Genomic DNA, 23,243 nt, shown 5'->3' with positions numbered 1-23,243 from the left:
ACACACACACACACACACACACACACACACACATACGTGTGTGTGTGTGTGTGCGCGGGTCACTATTTTTCGCCTTAACACCACCACCCGCCCATCTTCTTAATAGGATCAATATGACCGACTCCAACCAGCCTATGTCCGTCCCGGACCGCAGACCATTCCCCTTTCAAAGGTGAGTGAGACTAGCCCTAAGCGCCTGGCCTCATGGAGAGACACGCACACACACTCTCCTACAGTCAGTGGGAGGTGCTGGAGATGCCACTACAGTAGCCACCTCAGTCACCTCCCAGGTGTCGTGGTGAGAGGGTGGAGTTTGCTCTCCTCTGTGACGCTTACCCTTCTTCTCTTTTCTGCCATTATATGCCGTTAATTGTATTATTTTATATGCTTATATTACAAATTACACTACAGAAATATGTAGATGGCACATATGACAAGATAAATGATGATTAACACATATTTTTCTCTTCAAGGACTTGACGCGACAGGATAAACAGTTCGTCAACCAGCTTATTCCCAGGGTCACTAAACCCTTGTACCAAATTGGCCGAACCTAACCTACCCGAGGACGCACCAACAGAAAACGGGACATCACGTCGAATTTGCAAGCCGTGTATAATACATCATTTGTATACTTCTCCGTATTGAACACACACACACCACATTCAGCACACGTTCTCGCATATTTGTGCTTGCAGGATCGAGTACCGACTCTTGCATCCCGCCTATCTAGCCGCTGGTTAAGGCAACGACTCCTGTTCTATTTCCCCCTATCATAACTTCTTTTAAAAGTTTAAATAGAGTTTGCTTCCACAACCTGTTCCTTTAGTCCATTCCATTTCCCCACTACTCTCACGCTAAATGAAATCTTGCTAACATCTCTATGACAAGCGATTTTCGAGTTCCTCAAACTTCCATTTCCGCTTTATTAGGAGAGAGAGAGAAATATAAGTAAGGCAGGAGATCAAATAGGTCGAGAGTAAGAGCAATAGTTATCCTACGTATGGAAAGGCGGGGTCGAGGAGCTAACATCTCGATCCTGGAAGCACACACACACACACACACACATAGGGACCTGGTAGCCTGGTGGATAGCGCGCAGAACTCGTAATTCTGTGGCGCGGGTTCGATTCCCGCACCAGGCAGAAACAAATGGGCAAAGTTTCTTTCACCCTGAATGCCCCTGTTACCTAGCAGTAAATAGGTACCTGGGAGTTAGTCAACTGTCACGGGCACACACACACACACACACAGATGGAATGCATTAGGCAGTGATGTGGTGGAGGCTGACTCCATACACAGTTTCAAGTGTAGATATGATAGAGCCCAGTAGGCTCAGGAACCTGTACACCAGTTGATTGACAGTTGAGAGGCGGGACCAAAGAGCCAGAGCTCAACCCCCGCAAGCAAAATTAGATAAGTATAATTAGGTGAGTACACACACACACACACACACACACACACACACACACACACACACACACACACACACACACACACAAAAGACCCATTCGGGACTTCGCCTGAAAACATAAAAAAATCGCCCTTAAGACAACAGCCAATTAGAAACTTCGTATCTCAAGTTATTGAAATACTTTTTGATAAAGAGTTGATGGGGCTGGACCTCACTACAGTCACAATCACTGGCCAGTCACTGTTACATACAATCACTGACCAGTTACTGCTGTCACTCCTACATACAATCACTGAACAATCACTGCCACACATTAAGATCAATAACCTCCAAACATAATAACCAGTTAGTGCCACATATAATTAATGATCAATCACTGCCACAGTGACCAATCACTGTGGCAGTGATTGGTCACTGTCACATACAATACCCAATCACTGCCACAGACTATAAACAATCACAGCCACACACAATAACCAATCACTCCCACAAATAATCACTGCAATATTCGGACCAATCATTTCCCACACAGTCAATAACTAGTCACTGCCAATCATAATTCCCAATCCCTGAAACACAATAACCAATCACTTCCACACAAAATGACCAATCATTGCCCCTCACAATCAATGACCAATCACTGACCCGCAATCAATGACCAATCACTGCCCCACAATCAATGACCAATCACTGCCCCACACAATCAATGACCAATCACTGCCCCGCAATCAATGACCAATCACTGCCCCACAATCAATGACCAATCACTGCCCCACACTGCAATCCCTGAATTAGATCAAGCAGTCATAAGCTGATTGGCAGCCGGCCTAAGATGTCCTCTGCGCTTGGCTCCATTTGTATTATTACAACTGGTGTGGTAGAGGAGAGAGAGAGAGAGAGAGAGAGAGAGAGAGAGAGAGAGAGAGAGAGAGAGAGAGAGAGAGAGAGAGAGAGAGAGAGAGAGGACGGCCACTCCCCCCCCCCACCCCACCCTCACACATGTAAACAACACGAAATCATGACAGTACACAGAACACAATAGACTAATCGATCATACCTTCAATGGTCAGTTAATGTCGAAGGTCGTCCACGGAGTTCTCTGATGGCTTTTGGGCCACTGTTCGAAAGCTGATCTTGACCCAGTGTTCGAAAGTGCTTGCCAGTGTTCCAGTGTGCCTCGGGGTTCACCTCACACGTGGTCGTACTCTACACGGAGCCACGAACACACGGGGTCATTAGACACGGAATCTCACATCCAGTAAAACAAAAAAAATTACAGGTGAAAATGTCTCTCCTAATTGCACAATTTAGCTCTAAACGTCACAAATCTCCACCGGATGTTGACACGGACACGGTAGCGGACACGGCTAACTACCCGTCACACACAACCACGGGTCACTAAGGTCACGGATGCTCCAGGATACGAGGGATTCGAACCACGTTCCGGTGGACGCCGCCGCGATCGCGTTACACGGGCTGGGAATGAGCTACCTCTCACCCCCCCCCCTCACCTCGTCTCCTTCCCCTCCCCCCCCCCCCCCCCTCCTTCCCTGAAGCACTTGACGACGCGCTGGTTAACTACTTAACTACCGGCGGACGGTAGTTTGGACACCAGCACACTCCAGCCACTGCTCCAGAGGCCAAGCTTCAGCTACTCTTTGTAAATAATGTCATTACGGCCACCTTTATAATGAAGAGGAATTTGTTAGTGAAACTTTCGATTGTAGCCCAAATATGTTCCTCATCAATATATTGTACGACGGCATATAACTCATCAATATACGGTGGTATATACCTCATCAATACACGATAATATATACCTCATCATATACGAAGGTATATACATCATCAATATACGAAGGTATATCTTATCAATATATGATAATAACAGAGGCAATAACATCAGTAGATAACAGCAGTAGACAGCACAAAACCGCAGTAAATCAACAGAAGCAGTGATAGACTCAACAGAAGCAGTAATAGACTCAACAGAAGCAGTAATAGACTCAACAGAAGCAGCAATAGACTCAACAGAAGCAGCGATAGACTCAACAGAAGCAGCGATAGACTCAACAGAGGCAACAATAGACTCAACAGAAGCAGCAATAGACTCAACAGAAACAGCAATAGACTCAACAGAAGCAGCGATAGACTCAACAGAAGCAGCAACAGACTCCACAGAAACAGTAATAGACTCAACAGAAGCAGTAATAGACTCAACAGAAGCAGCGATAGACTCAACAGAAGCAGCGATAGACTCCACAGAAGCAGCAGTATAGTGACCATCATCATTAGTATCCACAATGGTCCATTCCACCTCCGTATTTTCTAAGAAGCCTCCGTCATTATACTCATTTCCCGCCATTAAATATCCGAACAGCTCGCTCATGTGTCCGAATGTGTTCGTCACCTGTGCAATTATGCTCTTTGAACACCTGTTTCTACCCACAGTTAATCATGATAATTGCTGTCCATTTAGTCACTTTCAGTGTTCCTCGTTCCTCCTTGTTTCTTGGGCACTACAAGCAGGTGTGGGTTGTAGTCAGGTGTTTTGGTGGGTTGTCAGGTGTTGGTGGTTGTTCTGGTGGGCTGTCAGGTGTTGGCGGGTGTTTTAGTGGGCTGCCAGGTGTTGGTTGGTCGCGGTCAGTTTGATACAGTCTAACAGAGAGATATGGTATGAAATATGGGGAGAAAATCCCACTATATAGAACAGTTGATGGCTGAAAGTCTGGGGGCTTAAGAGCTAACGCTCGACCCTTGAAAGCATATTTATGTGGGTACTGTTGCACACACACACACACACACACACACACACACACACACACACACACACACACACACACACACACACACACACACACACACACACATACATACATAGGAAGAGGGAGAAAAAAATGGTTCAAGACTCTAAGAGGAGCCGTTTTTAAGGCTTACAACTTGATGGGAGTCAATTTAAAATTATAACTTAATTATGTCATTAAGTTGGTGCTTCTTCGTCCAGCTCATGGTGACGTCAGAGCTTACGTCACCCACATCACGTTAAATTGGCTCATCCTGATGTACACTATCTTCGTGACGTCACTCTTTGGAGCGTGAATTTAGTAACTGTTTCTCCCTAATCTGTTCCATCTGTGACGTCACTTTGTCCATGTTATAATTGGCTCTCCCGTTATGACGTCACTTTCCAGAGATGTCAACGTCAGTTATCTTCCTGGAAATATACAACCCTCATGCGGGGGGGAGGGGCAGATGGGGAGGGTGTGTGATGGAGGGGCAGATGGGAAAGGTGTGTGATGGGGGGGCAGATGGGAAAGAACGTATGGGAGGGGGGAGGGAAACGTAACAAAAACAATGATACGTATATGTCAACAGCGCGGGCCACACCCCCCCAACACCTACATTCCACATGATTTAATATCATTATAAATACCATCCCAAAAGCATAAATTTCGAGTAACAACCAATATATTGAAAATCCTAGAGAGGTAAATTCACTCCATGATGTATGGATTGCACTCAAACATATATGAAATGTTTGCGCGCTGCAGAATTATGCATTATCGTACAGCTAACACAGCAACACCCAGCCCAATACAGTTCCCAATTTGTAAAGGTTAGGTTATGTCGCGTTACAATATTTTATACAAAAAATATATGATAAAATTCGCTATTTCCAATGCAGCATAAATGTAAATAGCTGGTATATAAGATAAATCAAAGGCTTATTATCCACGGTAATATATCCATCCCGTGGCAATTATAGCTTGGTGATAACCAGGATTTAAATCTACTTCATAGAAAAATTACAGGAAAAGTAAACTAAATAGTTTGGTTCCAGTTTAGGAATCAAAATATTTAGTTCGTAATTTGACTTGAAATGGTATATATATATATATATATATATATATTATATATATATATATATATATATATATATATTATATATATATATATATATATATATATATATATATATATATATATATATATATATATATATATATATAAATGCAGCAGGCATTAATTTCGGCATATTTCTATAAATATGACTGTATTGGTGGCATTACTGATCTTAAAGTATAAGCTTTCTATGCTTATACTTTATATGCTTTCTGAGCATTCTATGCTTATACTATAAGCATAGATATAAGAATCAACAATATCACTAGCAACAGAATCCCACAATAAACATAGCCAAATTATTAAGCCTAAACACATTAATCGGATAATTTCAAGTTTGAGAAGTAACCACCTTGACAAGCCTCGAAACAACTCTATAAAACTCCTGCAATTAAAAATGGATATCTGGCGGAGTGTACACGTCTATGACCGTGTAATGTTTTGCTCACATCCTCGTCCGCCATGTTGTCGCCTTGTCCAGTGCGAGCGCCCTCACACCCACGGTCCTTAATACCAGATATCCCATCATTACTGGTTATTCTCTAAATATCCCTATTTAGCATTACTCTATTTGTAATGTCCATTTTTGCCTTTACATAATATGTATATACATTCTACTGGTCAACCATAATTAACACATGACTTTCGGCACTACTTTGATGGGCGGAAGGATATCAGCGAGCCACGGTCTGTCTACTGACGCCCGTCTCGGAGAACAAATATCTACCTCATTGTTACGTATATAATTATCTCTCTCCCTCGTTTACCAGCTATCTACCTCTATTCAGTTGTTGAAAATGTTCGCTAGGTCAACGAAACCCATTACAGTCCAAAATAAAACAGCATATCTACAAGCTATATAATGTATCAAACTCCATTCTGTATTGCTACAGAATGAATAGCTACATTTTCATTCGTCGGCGGTGAACCTATCCTACATTTATGAAATCATTGAATCAAATAACGAAATTATTGTATCATTCCTAGGTAGACAAACCCAACCCCATTTTCTCCCACTGTTTACCCTCCTTCCTTGAGCACAGGTATACAGTCTGACCTGACCTGGCCCGCGGAGGTCATCAGGGAGTCAGGACACGCCCTGGGAGGACCAGCAACCCGGGTCAGATCAAGCGGCTCTTCGTGACTAAATTTCTTAAGGCGAAATTTCTCTGCTCTCTTTGGACTGAAGGATTGTGTTGTTGGGAGGGTATTCCCGCCCACAGGAGCGGTGGTCACACTGGAGGAAATATTTCCTGGGTCACACTGGTCACACAGATGTTAACCACATGAAGTGGGGTTAACATCTATTAGCCAACTGACTGATTATACAGCATGTTCTGTAGTCTTTCCTTGTGTGTGTGTGTGTGTGTGTGTGTGTTCACCTAGATGTATTCACCTAGTTGTGCTTGCGGGGATTGAGCTCTGCTCTTTCGACCCGCCTCTCAACTGTTTCTACTACTACCATTATTTTTTGTTTTCCCCACACCACACACACACACACACACCAGGAAGCAGCCCGTGACAGCTGACTAACTCCCAGGTACCTATTTACTGCTAGGTAACAGGGGCATTGGGTGAAAGAAACTCTGCCCATCGTTTCTCGCCGGCGCCCGGGATCGAACCCGGGTCCACAGGATACCTGGTTGATACCTGGTTGATGGGGTTCTGGGAGTTCGTCTACTCCCCAAGCCCGGCCCGAGGCCAGGCTCGACTTGTGAGAGTTTGGTCCACCAGGCTGTTGCTTGGAGCGGCCCGCAGGCCCACATACCCACCACAGCCCGGTTGGTCCGGCACTCCTTGGAGGAATAAATCTAGTTTCCTCTTGAAAATGTCCACGGTTGTTCCGGCAATATTTCTTATGCTTGCTGGGAGGACGTTGAACAACCGCGGACCTCTGATGTTTATACAGTGTTCTCTGATTGTGCCTATGGCACCTCTGCTCTTCATTGGTTCTATTCTACATTTTCTTCCATGTCGTTCACTCCAGTACGTTGTTATTTTACTGTGTAGATTTGGTACTTGGCCCTCCAGTATCTTCCAGGTGTATATTATTTGATATCTCTCTCGTCTTCTTTCTAGTGAGTACATTTGGAGGGCTTTGAGACGATCCCAATAATTTAGGTGCTTTATTGCGTCTATGCGTGCCGTATATGTTCTCTGTATTCCCTCTATTTCAGCAATCTCTCCTGCTTTGAAGGGGGAAGTGAGTACTGAGCAGTACTCAAGACGGGACAACACAAGTGCCTTGAAGACTACAACCATTGTGATGGGATCCCTGGATTTGAAAGTTCTCGTAATCCATCCTATCATTTTTCTGGCTGTCGCAATATTTGCTTGGTTATGCTCCTTAAACGTTAGGTCGTCACGTGTCCAGCGTGCTGTCCGCTCGGCCACCGGCTCCCCTGTGAACTGTGTGTGTATGTGTAAAGATACGGTAATTTCCTTACGTTTCTTCGACTTATGTGTGTTTTCAAGTTTCATATTCCGCATGTTCTAATTCCTCGTAATATACAATGGCTATTATTTGTCCCCATTGTACATTCCCCTTAGTATCTTGTATATAGTGATCATATCTCTTCTGTTCTTTCTCTCCTTTAGGTTTGTGATATTGAGTTCCCTTAACCTGTCGTCGTAGCCTAGTTCTCTCAATTTAGACACAAGTCTTGTTGCAAACCTTTGAGCACCTCCAAGTTTAGTTTCGTTCTTTGCAAGGTGCAGGACCATGCTGGTGTTGCATAGTCTAGTATTGCCAAGGCTGCCACTTGATACCAAATCAGGGGTTTCGCGTATTCAGTTTAATCATCCACTGACGGCGTAGAGCTTGAGTTAGATATTTTGAAGAAATATCGCCGTAACTTAGCAGCTGGGATTATTTATATGTGTATATATATTTCTCACTAAACTCTTCTATTTGGATGAGTTAAATTAGTTAATTAAACAACATATTTCAGAGTCTTTAATTGTAAAGACTGATTGTAAATCTGATCTGATTGTAAAACCACGGGCGGGTGGTGTTCCAGGGAAGACTAGCAGGGTAGCCTAGCCACCATCAGCTGTGGGAAGGGAAGCCTCTCAGCCTGCTAACAGGAAGTCGTCTATGTAAAAAGAAGATAAATAGACAGGAGAGAGAGAGAGAGAAATAACTATTTGTTAATCTTCTCGTCCTCCTCGTCCTGTCTGCTTGTTTGCCGATTAGTCTGTCTATCTGTTTGCATGGTTTTAGAACGTCCATCTCTGCCTTGTCTGTTCGTGCGTCAATTATTTGTGTAGCTGTCTCTCTGGCTGCCACTGTCATCCCCGCGGATTATGCACACCACTTTCCCTCGCGTCTGCTTCACAGGCCTAGGGGCCCTGGACACTCTCTTGCGTCTGCTTCACAGGCTGAGGACCGCTGGACATTGTGCACGTTGGTCAAGATGTGAGGGATCACGCACTCTCTATGGGAGTGTTGTTTTGCGTAGTTCTCTAACACGGTGTGGGTTACAACAGGGAAGAGCAGCAGAGAGGAAAAGAGAGAGAAAGAGAGAGAGAGAGAGAAAGAGACAGATAGACAGATACATAAAGAGCGGAGAGGGGGAGAGAGAGAAGGGTTGCTCCTGATATTGTTTTCTTTTACTGTTGGATCGATGGTTCTTATATCTGTATTACTTTGCTGAGAGTTGTGGGTTGTGTTGGTTTTGTGGCCGTGTTGGCGGGGAGGGAGGAGGGAGGGAAGGATGTGTGAGAGGGAGGGAGGGAGGGAGGGAGGTAAGTAGGAGGGTGGGAAGGCTGGAATAATAATCACACACTCCAATCATCAACTATAATAATCATGCACTCATACACACTCACCAAGACCCAAGGGACTTCCAGGGAGGGCTGGAAGGGACTTGAACATGGCGGGACGCTCTCGATGGCTTTTCTTGCCTGAATTTCATAAGTCAAAACGTACCTCATTAAATGTGCGTGTGCGTGTGTGTGTGTGTGTGGGTGTGTGGGTGTGTGTGTGTGTGTGTATACTAGTTGCGCCTACAGGATAGAGTTTTTAGCTCTTGGACCCCGCCTTTCTAATCGTCGGTTGTCTAATGTGCAGACTTCCGACCTATTATATATGCTACATATATTTTTTTCTCTCTAACACACACACACACACACGCATCACCAAGAAGCAGCCCGTAGCAGCTGTCTAGCTCCCAGGTACCTATTTACTGCTAGATGAACAGGAGAATCAGGGTGAAAGAGATTCTACCCATTTGTTTCTGCGTCGGCCAGGACTCGAACCCGGGCTCTTAAAACTACGACTCCCGAACGTTGTGTATGTGTGTGTAATCATCTAATTGTACTCGCAAGCCGAGATTTGCTTACAGGGAAGAGAATTAGTTGCTACAAACGTGTATAAGACATACTCCAGACAGGCGAGAAACCTGTCACCATCCGATTATAAACTAGAAGGCAGAACCCAAGAGCTGAGGCTCAACCCATACAACCACAGCTTGGTATGTACACTATACACACACATGCAAAGAAAAAAAAAGCCACAAAATTAACACCTACAGCATTTGTGTCCCTCTGGCACTCAATCTTTTGCACCTTCCGGTACGCTCCACGGCGGGCCTTAACCAGCGCGCTGGAATAGAACGTAAACTTAGACTCCATTGTATAACATATACGTAACGTAGAGAAACTATGTCTATACAATGTGTTATTCATATTGATGCTGCAAGTTTGTTATGTTTGATTGCCGTGTCCCTGTAGTAAAGATGTGACCCGTGTCTCATGTTTGAAGAACGCTTGTGATTCTCATATAGTAATATGAGCCATATGTGATTGTATAACAAACATAGCTCGTGTGTGGGTCACATCGTAAATATGTTTTTTTCTCTAGATCTATATCAAGAAATTAGTGGCTCTGGAACGTTAGCAGTGTAACACGGCGGGTCTTGGCCCCCAACCAGTCAGTCCAACCGAGTCGCCGATTCCTACTCCCGATTACCCTGTCCTAAGAGGTGTCACTGTTCCTCTATGGACTGAGGGTCCTTACTTCCCCTCCCTAGGTGCCACTGTTTACCTCTGGAGAGCACCTCAGTTGACCTGCAGGGCAGAATTTCTCATTGAACCCAGCCTTGCACCCCGTGGGGTGTCCGTGGACACGGAAACACAAGGTCTGGTCGAGGACCGGGCCGCGGGGTCGCTAAGCCCCGAAAACACCTCAAGGTAACCTCAAAATGTGGTCAGGCTGCTCGCCCATAAGTCTCCATACAAGGTCGCCAACTTATTTATTTATTTATTATTTATTTATTTATTTATTTATTTATTTATGCATATACAAGAATGTACATAAGGAATGTGAGGATACAATTATGGTAATTACAGTCTTGTAAAGCCACTAGCACGCGCAGCGTTTCGGGCAGGGTTCGCTTCACTTCGCGGCCAAGTACTACTTTAAACTCAGTGGTTCATTATTTCTCCTAGTCTTAGTACTCTTGCAATAACAGTGTGGTGCACAGTAACCCCGCACGACAACACACACTAGTAAAAGTTAATTGATTTACTCGATTAGAGGCTACACTACGCCCTCAGTAAAATCTTTCTGTCAGTTAGGTGGCAATACTGTAAATTAATCTCACCATCTGGCAACACTAGTTTAAAAAATCCCCCGTTATGACTCTAAACCAAAACTCAAATCAACTGCATATTATATTATATATATGTATAATAATATACTAATACATTTATAATAATTATATAAAACTGTTTATGTCGCATGTCAAACCCCACAATTCCTGATATTGACAATAATGGTGTAAGACACCTAACACCAGGGGACAACGGTAGGGCAACTTTATTTACCTTATAGCTCGTAACCGCCGAGAGTAGAGTTCGCGGCGGGTAGCTGCTCGTAGACCCCAAGATGAGACGATGTGTGGCGCCTCACACCGTGCCGTCCGTCTTCCCACAACTCATAAATGAGAATAGGGGAATCCAGGGCTGAGCTCCGTAACAGCAGGAGTCGAGTTCCAAACGTCAACTAATATGGCTGCCAGCAGAATTCTTCACCTTAAGAATTGTATTGATTGGCAATCTATACAAGTTGTCACTTACATAACTTCCTTTAATTCCGTCACCTATCCCAGCCCTCCATGTGAGGTATGGCCACAAATGTACAAAATATTTAGTCGGGGGACAGAGACGCAGCCATAAACTGGTGGGATATTTTTCGAGGGAAATTCCCGTGTTGCCAACGGCCAATTTGTAGCCTTCGTATATTGTGGGATACGAGGTTTTATCACGCTCTTCTACCTCGCTATCTGTCCCAGTATCTCCTCTCCTCTATATATGAGGCTTTATCACGATCCTCTACCTCGCTATCTGTCCCAGCATCTCCTCTCCTCTGTATGATGCTTTATACGCTCCTCTCTTACACATATGAGGCTTTATTACTCTCTTCTACCTCGCTGTCCCAGCATCTCCTCGCCTCTATTTTTGAAGCTTTATCAGACATTGGTCAGTTACACTGTAAACTGGTGGTATTTACTTCGGTTGCAAACCTTCCTTAACACAGTTCTTGTCATGCCCACGGATCAGCAACCCGTCTTTATAAGCAAACGGTAAATGCAACCCGTCCTGAGTCTGTCCATATCATCCAGCTGTCGACCCCAAAGACACGTTCATCAATTTTAGCATGCTCTTCATTCAAAATAGTAATTTTTCTCAAATATAAATTAAAATTATTATATATTAGCATTTTGTGCATATTTAGGCACTGGTTAGATTAATTTATTGTTTATGTTCTGTTGGCGATTATTTTTTGTTGTTGATTTGGGAACGACGACGATTGCGGGATCGGACGCGCTCCAGCGTACCCGTGATGGGTTAATCGCGAAGCCTAATGTCGCATTGAATGTTGCTATGGCCGGAAACTAACGTGCCTCGCACCTAATAAACACAGAGATTGGCAGATGATATGGGAGCTCCAGGAGCCCCTCAGGAAGACAAGCACCGACCCCACCCCCACACCGGGTAGCAGAACCAAAAACTCGGTCCCCAGCTAAAACGCAAAAGGTCATCCAGTGCCCTCCGGTAGAGTAGAAGCCAGCCGCCCACCACGGCTGAGGGCACACCAGGAACCCACCAACTCCCGGTACCTCTCGGCCAAGCCGGCGCCGGACACCGTCACCCCGCCCGGAGAACCAGCCAAAATATGTGCGCCAGGCGTCGTAACAATTCGGACCATTTAATAGGAACGCCAGACGGCAGTATAAAACCCAAAATCGCGAAACAAAACGTGATCCGGCGGCTCCCAGGCGGAGGAGGTGTCCAGACGTCCGCTCGTCCTGTCGTCAAGGTTGAACGGAGCCCGGTGATTACCGAGATTATTTGTATTTGTACAACTCGTCTTCAGACAGCTCGTCCTCCAATCAAAGATCCAAAAGTGATTATATGCACCCGCCAAACCTCCTGTTTATGAATAAAAAAAGGTTTACAAACGACTCACAACTGATGACGTTCGAACACTTCCGGAACAAGTGCTTCACTGACGAATTTTGTTCGAACCACAACGCTGTAAATGCCCACCTACTACAAATACAAATAATCGCCAACAGAACCTAAACACCTAACCTAACCTATGCCTATATATGCACAATTTGCTAATATATTAAAATATTAATTTATATTTGAGAAAATTCCCGTTTTGAATGAACAGCATGATAAAAGTTATTAATGCGTCTGTGGGGTCGAATGCTAGATGTAATGGACTTGAGTCGAGAACGGGATGCAGCCCAACAACACTCACGTTCTCAAAACAAACACGAAGCACTCCAACCATGATTTGTATTCCCAAAACTTACAAAAGCCAGGAACAACACAGCGCCCAAAACCTGCCTTTGAAGCCTGGACGGTCCCGCCAGGCTGGACACACTCGCGCTGCTCTTTGTTGCGATCGAGAGGCGAGTGTCTGTGAGCCGGTCCTTCCATTTCAAGTCAAATTACCATTTGCAGGTATTTATTTCTGGTGTGCAATGGCGGGCTAGTTGCAACGAGCCGGAAGTGGTAGTTAAGCCCTAATCAAGTAATTAGGGAGTAGGTAATCGTGCAACTGGCAAGCTTGCCGGTAGTGGGATTACCACTGTGACTCATTTCGTTTTTATTATCATTATTATTAATATTATTATTATTACACCTTTCATTGTGTCCCTTGATAATGGAAGGGGGGGGGGTGGATGCCTGTTATTATTTGATTTTTTAATATGGCGTATAGCATTGAAATTTATAGTGTAGCCTAGCGTAGCAGATTCTTTTTTTGGGGGGGAGGGAGGGGTTAACGTCTCTAACGGATTTGGCGCCAAATATTTAAGTAAATCAATGTGATTCCTACATTCACCATTGCAGATGATGCAGTCAATCTTCTTGTTTGATTTTAGTTTTGTACCACTGTGTACCTGCCACACAGGTACACCAGTACCACTGTGTACCAATAACTTGCTCAGTCACAGCCGCAGCACCTTACATTTCCTGGCAGGAAAAACAATATGAAGCAAACAGACCAACTTGGCCTCTATGACCGGTCGAGACCAACTTGGCCTCTGTCTGACCGGCCCAGAGACCAACTTGACGTCGGTCTGGCCGGCCCAAAGACCTTATTCATCTCGATCTGGCCGGAGCAATTTGGCTTTGATCTGGCTGGACCAGAGACCATCATGGCCTCTGCCTAACAGGCCAGAGTTGGCCTGTATACAGACCGGTCTGTAGGCTGGACCAGAGACCATTAGTCCCCCACAAAGCGACTCTATTTTTTATTCAGTTTATGAGCGCAATAGAAAACGGTTTATTTCATTAAAATGGAATTCCGTGTTGAGGTATTTGTGGTGTTGGATAATATCCCGAGTTGGTGTGATGGTCCAGACGGGCAGGTGCGGCCCTGGTGACCAAGATGGAGTCTGGCGTGGAGGAGGGAGGGAGGGAGAGTGATGGGCAGGTGAGGGAAGAGTGTTAGGGAGCTGGAGGGAGGGGTTTCTGGAGATAAAGAGGGGGGAGAGATGAGTAACCTGGTGAGGTAATGGATCTTCCCTGATGACGGCGTCTGGACCGGTTGGTGGTGGCAGAGTGATGTGCGGCCGTCCGAACAGACATCACCAGGCCACACACCCACACACACGGGTATATATACATACGGTCATACACACGGATATACACACACTTAACGAGAGTACGGGAACAATACACAGTGAGAACACAACTCTTTGGATACCGAACCTGACGTACATTCAGACGTAAACCTAAACAGGATACCATCATCAGCATATGCGAAGCTGGTAAAGTAACATCTTGGCTTCCGGGCCATTATTGTATGGCACTGACCAAATCGTAAAAATGCTATCTAGTGGCAAAAAAAAATTAAATCACCAAAATGATAACGTTTTCTGTACATCAGCCTCAAAAGTTTTTTCCAGGATTGCTTGGGATTGTACACTACTGAGGCCAGATTCATGAAGCGGTTACACAAGTTGCTAGGAACATTCTCCTTCTTATCGCCTCATCGGCAGTCACGTCGCGATCGAACAAACACTTTCCCAACAAACACGTTACGTAACCCGTATATATGTTATGTTTTCTCTACTACACAACCCATTTCTCCTCTATTAAAATAATGCAGGTTAGTCATGTTGAATATAATTTCTGTATGTGTCTGCGACTATTTATATATACATGTATTTTATTAAATGATAAGTAAAAAAGCATAACATGCTATTATGTGCTTTTTCAAGCTCCGAACTATACACATGTTCTGATAAATTCTGTAATTAATAGAGATTCGTTAATAATGCTGAACGTTTTAAATACCACGTGGAAGGCAGAGATGCGAACATTATTGTGACCGCACTTGAAGGAATGTAACGTGTGAGCGAAGATATAGCTGTACATCGCCAGTGTCCGGACACTTGGATAGTACCACCACAAGGTCGCCAGTATCCAGACAAAAAACTGTGATTAGTCAGTTCTCCTGCTGAGGCGGAAACGTCATTGGCTACACGATAAGATGGACTCTGTTGCTTTCTGATTGGCCAAACAAAAAATACTACTGACATCTATCGAGACGTAGGTGAACCTGATCAAAATTGCAAAATAACATTACCGGAACACCTTGTTGAGTCTTGTGTTCCTCTATAGTAAAAACCTTCTTTACATAACCATTTAAGAAGAAATACATGACGCTAAATGGATCGAGGTCCTGATCAGGCAAAACAGTCACAAAACAGAGTGACGTATTAAGAAAACGGGCCGTAGGATCATTTAGAATATTTAGTAACAAGGCTGGTGTCTCATCTTAAGGGCTGACATCAGGATACACCAAGCACTTGAGTGAACATCCTTCATCAATCATGGCAGCCTAGTCTTTACTAAACAGTTTACGACCTCTGAAACGTCCCGAGGTCGTCCTCGGCCCGAGATTATTATTGTTATATACAATCTCGTAGTTCATATTTTTTTTAAGTAGACTAATCTGCCATGATTGATAAAAGATTCAGAGGTTTCGTAAGTGATCATGTAAATGACCTAGAAATTCTAAGAAAAGGTTCTTGTCGTCATTTAACCTCCACATTAACCACCTCCCTCCCCCCACCGCCCTCTCCCCCTTACCCATCACCATTTCATTTACCTTCTTCCCCTCTCCACCCACTCCTGCCATCCCCACTCACCCTCACACCACCATTCCAACCCCACTGCCTGTCTACCAACATCATAACCCCCCCCCCCAAACCTCACCCAACCCATTTGGCCGTGAACCCAAAAAATATTATTTTTTCAACTCGTATGACAACAGGAACGAACACAAAAATTAAATATATATTTTTCCCCAGTTCTTTTGACGAACAGCTGACTCCATTTTTAATATCTTTTAAAGCCCAGTAAACAAAGGCCTCCCATACTCGGTGAACAATGGAGACGCGGACGGAGGATGCGGGTGATGAACCAAGATGCTGAAGACTGGTGGGAGAGGAGAGATGAGGAGGCTGGTGGGGTGGGAGATGGGGAGGCTGGTGGGGGTGGGAGATGGGGAGGCTGTATGATGACAAGACGGGACAGACCAACACTCAGACCAGCGTCTGACACATACTCCTTCCTAAGTGCTGAGGAAGTATTCATAACCCGATAACATTAGATATGAGGGGAAGACCGACAGAGAGAGAGCGAGACAGACAGGGACAGAGAGACACAGATAAAGAGAGATCTTTCTAGGCATCTTGGAATGTATTGACTGAAAATATTTTCGTCACACTCCAACATCCATTACGTGCTGCTCCCCTCTTCCCCCCCCCAATCCTCCCCTCACCCTCACCCCCCCCCTTCCCACTTCACCCCGTTCCCCTCAGCCCTCGTCTCCCCTTGCTCTCTATCCCTTCTTCATCCCCTCTTCCCACTTCAAACCTATCTTCATTTTGAACCAAGAACCCATATATATCCCCCTTCTACACCTCCCCCCCTCGCTGCCCTCCCCCACCCTCCCTTCGCTGCCCTCCCCCTCCCTCCCCTCCCTTCCCTTCCCCACCCTCCCCATCTGCCCTCCCCCACCCTCCCCTCGCTTTCCTTCCCCTCCCTCCCCTCGCTATAGCTGTTAAGGATCTGCCTTGTTGCCAGCTAGAGATGGTGCACCTTGAGCGCGTCAGTTGCTACAATACGCACGATGGCTGAGATGCACCTTCAGGGTCGTGTAAGCACGATAGCTCCCTGTGTAGATACTAAGGGTAGACTATGTAGATATGGTTTTCTGCGCTATACTAAGGACGATATGCCCCCTTAGCGTGACGCAGAAACTGCGTCACGCTAAGGGGAGTGTACATACGATAGCTTTCTGTGTTCACAAAGAGTATTTCTAAACTTTGCCTCTGACGAACCGTACGCACTGTCCGATAAATTCTGTATTTAACAGATTCGCTAATAATGCATAAATCTTTATATTTGCCACCAAGATAGCAGGATATAAGAGTTATTATGAATCCATTCATGCGAAAATAACTTATGAGAGAACACAGGTACACATGTTTTATTGAAGGTTTCTTGTTAGTAAAGTTATCCAAACTGAAGCCTCATGAAGCCTCTTCGCATACATCCCTAGAGAACAAATACATTTCTTCACTGCATTGCTGATGGTGAGTAAAAATGTGAGAAAAACATAAGTTTACTCAGGAAGACTCATTTTATAAAGGCATAAGACTAAAATTGGTGGCAGATGACGACCTGTCGTTGTTAACGTTGATTTCAAAACTATCTATGTTGATTATATATAAATTTGGTAACGAATGTAAATATGCCATCTGTATATATACACGTGTAGCAGGCCCTGTCCTGCGTATATATACACACATGTACCAGGCCCTGCCCTGCGTATATATACACATGTACCAGGCCCTGCCCTGCGTATATATACACATGTACCAGGCCCTGCCCTGCGTATATATACACATGTACCAGGCCCTGCCCTGCGTATATATACACATGTACCAGGCCCTGCCCTGCGTATATATACACATGTACCAGGCCCTGCCCTGCGTATATATATACATGTACCAGGCCCTGCCCTGCGTATATACACACATGTACCAGGCCCTGCCCTGCGTATATACACACATGTACCAGGCCCTGCCCTGCGTATATATACACATGTACCAGGCCCTGCCCTGCGTATATACACACATGTACCAGGCCCTGCCCTGCGTATATACACACATGTACCAGGCCCTGCCCTGCGTATATACACACATGTACCAGGCCCTGCCCTGTGTATATACACACATGTACCAGGCCCTGCCCTGCGTATATACACACATATACCAGGCCCTGCCCTATGTATATACCTGCAACATGCCCTGCATATATTCAATACCGTAATAATAATGGATTCCCAGGGTCCTGAACTCTCGGCTCATATACATATATATTGCTCTAAACTCAAGCACCGAGCTTGCTATTAAATAGTCACGTTATGCAGACACGGCCGGCTGTAATGTGGCGCTAAAGCCCTAAATGGCCGGCTGTAATGCGTCAGTAGAGCCCGAAAAAGACCGGCTGTAATATGACGTTAAGGCCAGAAGTGGCAGCCTGTAATTGTCTTCACAATCTCTTGGAGTTGATGTTAAGTAACCACTCCTGACGCGGCTGGGATGATGGTGGAGTCACGGCTTCCCTCTGGGGTCACGCCTTCCTTCTGGGGGTCACGGCTTCCCTCTGGGGTCACGCCTTCCTTCTGGGGGTCACGGCTTCCCTCTGGGGTCACGCCTTCCTTCTGGGGGTCACGGCTTCCCTCTGGAGTCACGGCTTCCCTCTGGGGTCACGGCTTCCCTCTGGGGTCACGCCTTCCTTCTGGGGGTCACGGCTTCCCTCTGGGGTCACGGCTTCCCTCTGGGGTCACGGCTTCCCTCTGGGGTCACGGTTTCCCACTGGGGTAACGCCTTCCTTCTGGGGGTCATGCCTTGCCTCTGGGGGTGATGTTTTTTTGGATTTAATACTATGTTATTAGTTAGTGAACCTAAGGTTACCTAAGACACGCCTGGAGTTCGTTATGACAGGTGTACAGCAGGTGTGGGAGGGTGTAGGGTGAGGTGCCTGTTGTTGGATCTACACCTGGGTTATGACAGGTGTACAGCAGGTGTGTGAGGGTGTAGGGTGCGTGTTGCTACATAAACCCTTAAATTATTTATGCCGTTTAGGGAAATACATCATTGATTGATGCATTTGAATTAAATATGATGTATTGATAACGTCTCCGTATCCCGCGATCCCTTCCTGTACCACCGGTTAAGTTACGTTCCTCAAGCACAAGCAAGTCGTAGCAACGTGATATAAATCAGAAGAAATCTGTGGAGCAGAGCGGTGGGATCGAACTCTCGTCCTGAGCCGCCCCTAAATGCACGCCCATGGAACACGATGTGCTAAAAGTTAAACAACCTGGAGTCCGCCTGATCGCTCTAGGAATTTACAGGCACCGAAATGATATCCAGTCTTACTGTCACTGATAACCCCCCCCCCCACGCCCCCTGGTGTGGGTAGAGGTAGCTGCGTTTCCACCAGGGGAAGACCAACGCCTCCAATAGGAGGAGGTGGTCTAGTACCATCAACCCTAATTAGCAAAGTTGGACCCGTAATCCTTGTAAAACTGTTCAAGTTTACCCATCAAATCCAATTCCTTTGAAGGGGGGGGGGGCTGAGGAGATCCCAGCGCCCCCACCTCCCCCCCCCTTGGAGTTAGTACTGTGTATCTCAGCATCCCCCCCCCACCACCACTCCAGTACCGGTACCGGGGACCCTAGGTTCCTAGTCATCTCGGTACTCACCAGTACACACCAGTCATCCCGGTACTCACCAGTACACACTAGTCATCTCGGTACTCACCAGTACACACCAGTCATCTCGGTACTCACCAGTACACACCAGTCATCTCGGTACTCACCAGTACACACCAGTCATCCCGGTACTCACCAGTACACACCAGTCATCTCGGTACTCACCAGTACACACCAGTCATCTCGGTACTCACCAGTACACACCAGTCATCCCGGTACTCACCAGTATACACCAGTCATCCCGGTACTCACCAGTACACACCAGTCATCTCGGTACTCACCAGTATACACCAGTCATCTCGGTACTCACCAGTACACACCAGTCATCTCGGTACTCACCAGTATACACCAGTCATCCCGGTACTCACCAGTACACACCAGTCATCTCGGTACTCACCAGTATACACCAGTCATCTCGGTACTCACCAGTACACACCAGTCACCTCATTACTCCCCCAGTACATACAAATCTTTCCTCCCGGAACTTGTATTGTGGAAATACAGACTGTGATGAGTGTCTTGAAGATACAGGGAGTCATGTATCTGTGTCTCCGGGTCATGTTTCACCCTTTGATGTGTCTTCGTCTCCTCCTGAGGTAACAGAGACGTGTCTGCCAAGCTACGTGTCTAAAATAGAATATTCAGCTGTCAGTTTGTCCGTGGAAAGATACCAGACGCCTCAAGCTAGCCTCACTCACCTTTCCAGGATGAATCATGCTGGGTACAGGAGTGTCATAGGTCAGTCGGTGTCGGCCCAAGTGAAATGTTTTAAGAAATATCGGCATTTAGAGAGACCCCCTTACCCCCTTAGAGTGTGTGTGTGTGCATACAGTCCCGAATATTTTACTTAAACCAGTCTTGCAAGAGGCTTGCCCAAAGACTGAACCTCCACCCGTCTTCAACGTGACCTACCCCCCCCCCCTCCCCCCTCCCACAGTCAGAATAACGGCGCGAGTAATGCAGTTCGCGGTAGTTTTTACTCAACATAAGTGCACAATTTTTCCCGATGAAGAAATACGCGCCGCCAGTAATGGGATTTATGAAGTCAAAATTTTTGCCAGAAATCTTTAGATCTTTTTCCAGACGGAAGCACACACAAACAAACGTACACACACACGCGAACACACATGCGCACACATACACACACACACACACACACACACACACACACACACACACACACACACACACACACACACACACACACACACACACACACACACACACACACACAGGGAAAAGTGGAGGGTTTTCCCTCCCCCTTCTCCCCATCACTGGGTTTTCCGGGTTGTAAGAAGCGAAGGGAAAGAGGAACAGTAGAGGAAAGGGGTGTGGAGGGAATGGAAGGGGAGTAGAGAGAATAGGAGGGCTGGCCTAGGTGAATTTACTGTGTGTAGACGGGAAAGGGAGGGAGAGGTGGGGTGGGAGAATTTGTCGAGGGGGAACTGTCAGCGGAATGTTCTGTTGTGTTGGGGTGAGAGAGAGAGAGAGAGAGAGAGAGAGAGAGAGAGAGAGAGAGAGAGAGAGAGAGAGAGAGAGAGAGAGAGAGAGAGAAATTTTCAGAACCGCTGACCAACCCATTACACAAATATTAACAACCCCTGTCTCCCTATCTGTTACAAACAATTGTGTTGTTTGTGCATGCATGCAGGTCGGCGTTTAGTCCCCGACCGTCCAAGTGGTTGGGCACCATTCCTTCCCCCCGTCCCATCCCAAATTCTTATCCTGATCCCTTACCAGTGCTATATATAGTCAAAATGGCTTGACGCTTTCCCCTGATAGTTTCCTTCCCTTCCCAATACAATGTACTCGTAAGGGCTTGGCGTTGTCTCCTCATACTTCCCTTTATCTACCTTCTTCTTTTCATTAAGAACTCCACGGAGATCACACGATATATTTCCCATTTGACGCCATAAAAATGGCCTGGGGGGGGGGTTCTGTATAATTGATACAATTTCTTAAAGCATTTAACTGATGCCTATCCTAACCAGCCTATGCTCGTCCCATACCCAGATCATTCCTCCCTGCAAATTTGGGTGAGGCTAGACCCAAACGTCTGTCCTCCAGCTTCAGACAGAGAGACAAAGAGACATTCTCTCTTATAGTATAGAGATATAGAGGAGAGAGAGAGAGAGCGAGGACAGAGTACAGACATCAGAGGCTACGTATAATGGACGATATCCAACCAATATTTGGTTTCAGAAGTATGTCAACAGAGACCAATTCCCCTTTACTCCCAATGGCATCGTTTGGCTGTTATGAGCCCATCGTTCCCAGTGGTGCTGTCAGCCTGGCTACACCCCGCAATACTCACTGCTGGTTACACCCACTACTCGCTACACCCACTACTCTCTACACCCACTACTGGCTTCACACATGTTATGATCGAGTAAGTTGCCTCGTCATAACTAAATCCTCATCAGAACCTTATTCAGAATTCTTCTCTGCAATCTCAGGAATATTTCCAGTACTGAATTTGCATACCAAGGCATGGATTACATTACTTGTTAATCATTTCGTAGACATTATGTTGGATGTAAGTTTGTTTGAGCAGGATTTTTGAGTTGGCCAGTATTTGTTGTCCTCTCGAATAATACACCCATTTTGATATCATTATCCCCAGCGGACGAATGAAATTGGTACTGTAAATAATTGCTGCTCAGAACCATTCCTGGTTTTCATGTCTTAGAGGTCTTAGTGTTAGTTTAGATTAGTTTAGCTTCGAACATTTCAGTGAACTATTTTGTATTTTGTATATGTTGCAACTCAAGCGGACGCACTGATTTGTGGATAGGCTACTCATGGAAATGTGCCTTGTAGCATAGTAACATGATCATTTACATGCAAAGTAAGTCACATTTGAATTCCTCAGTAATTTGCATGTTGCATTTGCAATAGTCTAGGTTTAATAATGTCTACAAATGAGCAGAGAGGTATGAATTGTGTTTTTGAATAAATAAAATTATCATGTAAGTTGAATATCGTGGGTTTAGCATGTTGCATGCCTTGCTTTGCGTATTGAGTATTATTTTTGTGATCCAACGGTCCCTTTTATATGTCTTAGAGATTATAAATACTTGTATTTACTTCAGACCCCCTTGGGAGGGGAGGGAGGAATAATTGCTGTTTTCCGTCAGTCAGCTGACGAGAGGCTTTGTTTTCATAATTTAAGCAGCCGGTATGGAAGTTATTTTTAAGTTCTGCACAATAACTTCTATTGAAATATTGTAAAAGGTTGATGTTGTAAATATATTGCAATATATCATCAACGTGTAGTACAGTATATCGTTTATGTTTCATAGATTATTCTTATCTCATTTAATCATGCACCAGTCTCTTTTGGGAGGGGATATTGGCACTCACAAGATTAGGACGAGTCAAACACTACTTTATAAATATATTACATATTCTCATATATCTACATTACTCGCAAACACCACCAGGTGCTCTGTTCACTTAATCCCTGACTGACTTCCCCATCAATCTACACAATCCTAGTCTCCATACAATCTTAGTCCATTCAATCCTAGTCTCCAGATATCAACTAGACTCTCAAATCACTGGGCCAGTGTTAATCACTGGGGTTCACCAAATATTTTACCTTAT

This window comes from Procambarus clarkii, chromosome 20 (assembly GCF_040958095.1).
Source record: "Procambarus clarkii isolate CNS0578487 chromosome 20, FALCON_Pclarkii_2.0, whole genome shotgun sequence".
In the NCBI taxonomy this organism is placed as follows: domain Eukaryota; kingdom Metazoa; phylum Arthropoda; class Malacostraca; order Decapoda; family Cambaridae; genus Procambarus; species Procambarus clarkii.
The sequence above is the reverse complement of the archived record's forward strand: the minus strand, read 5'-3'. Positions refer to the sequence as shown.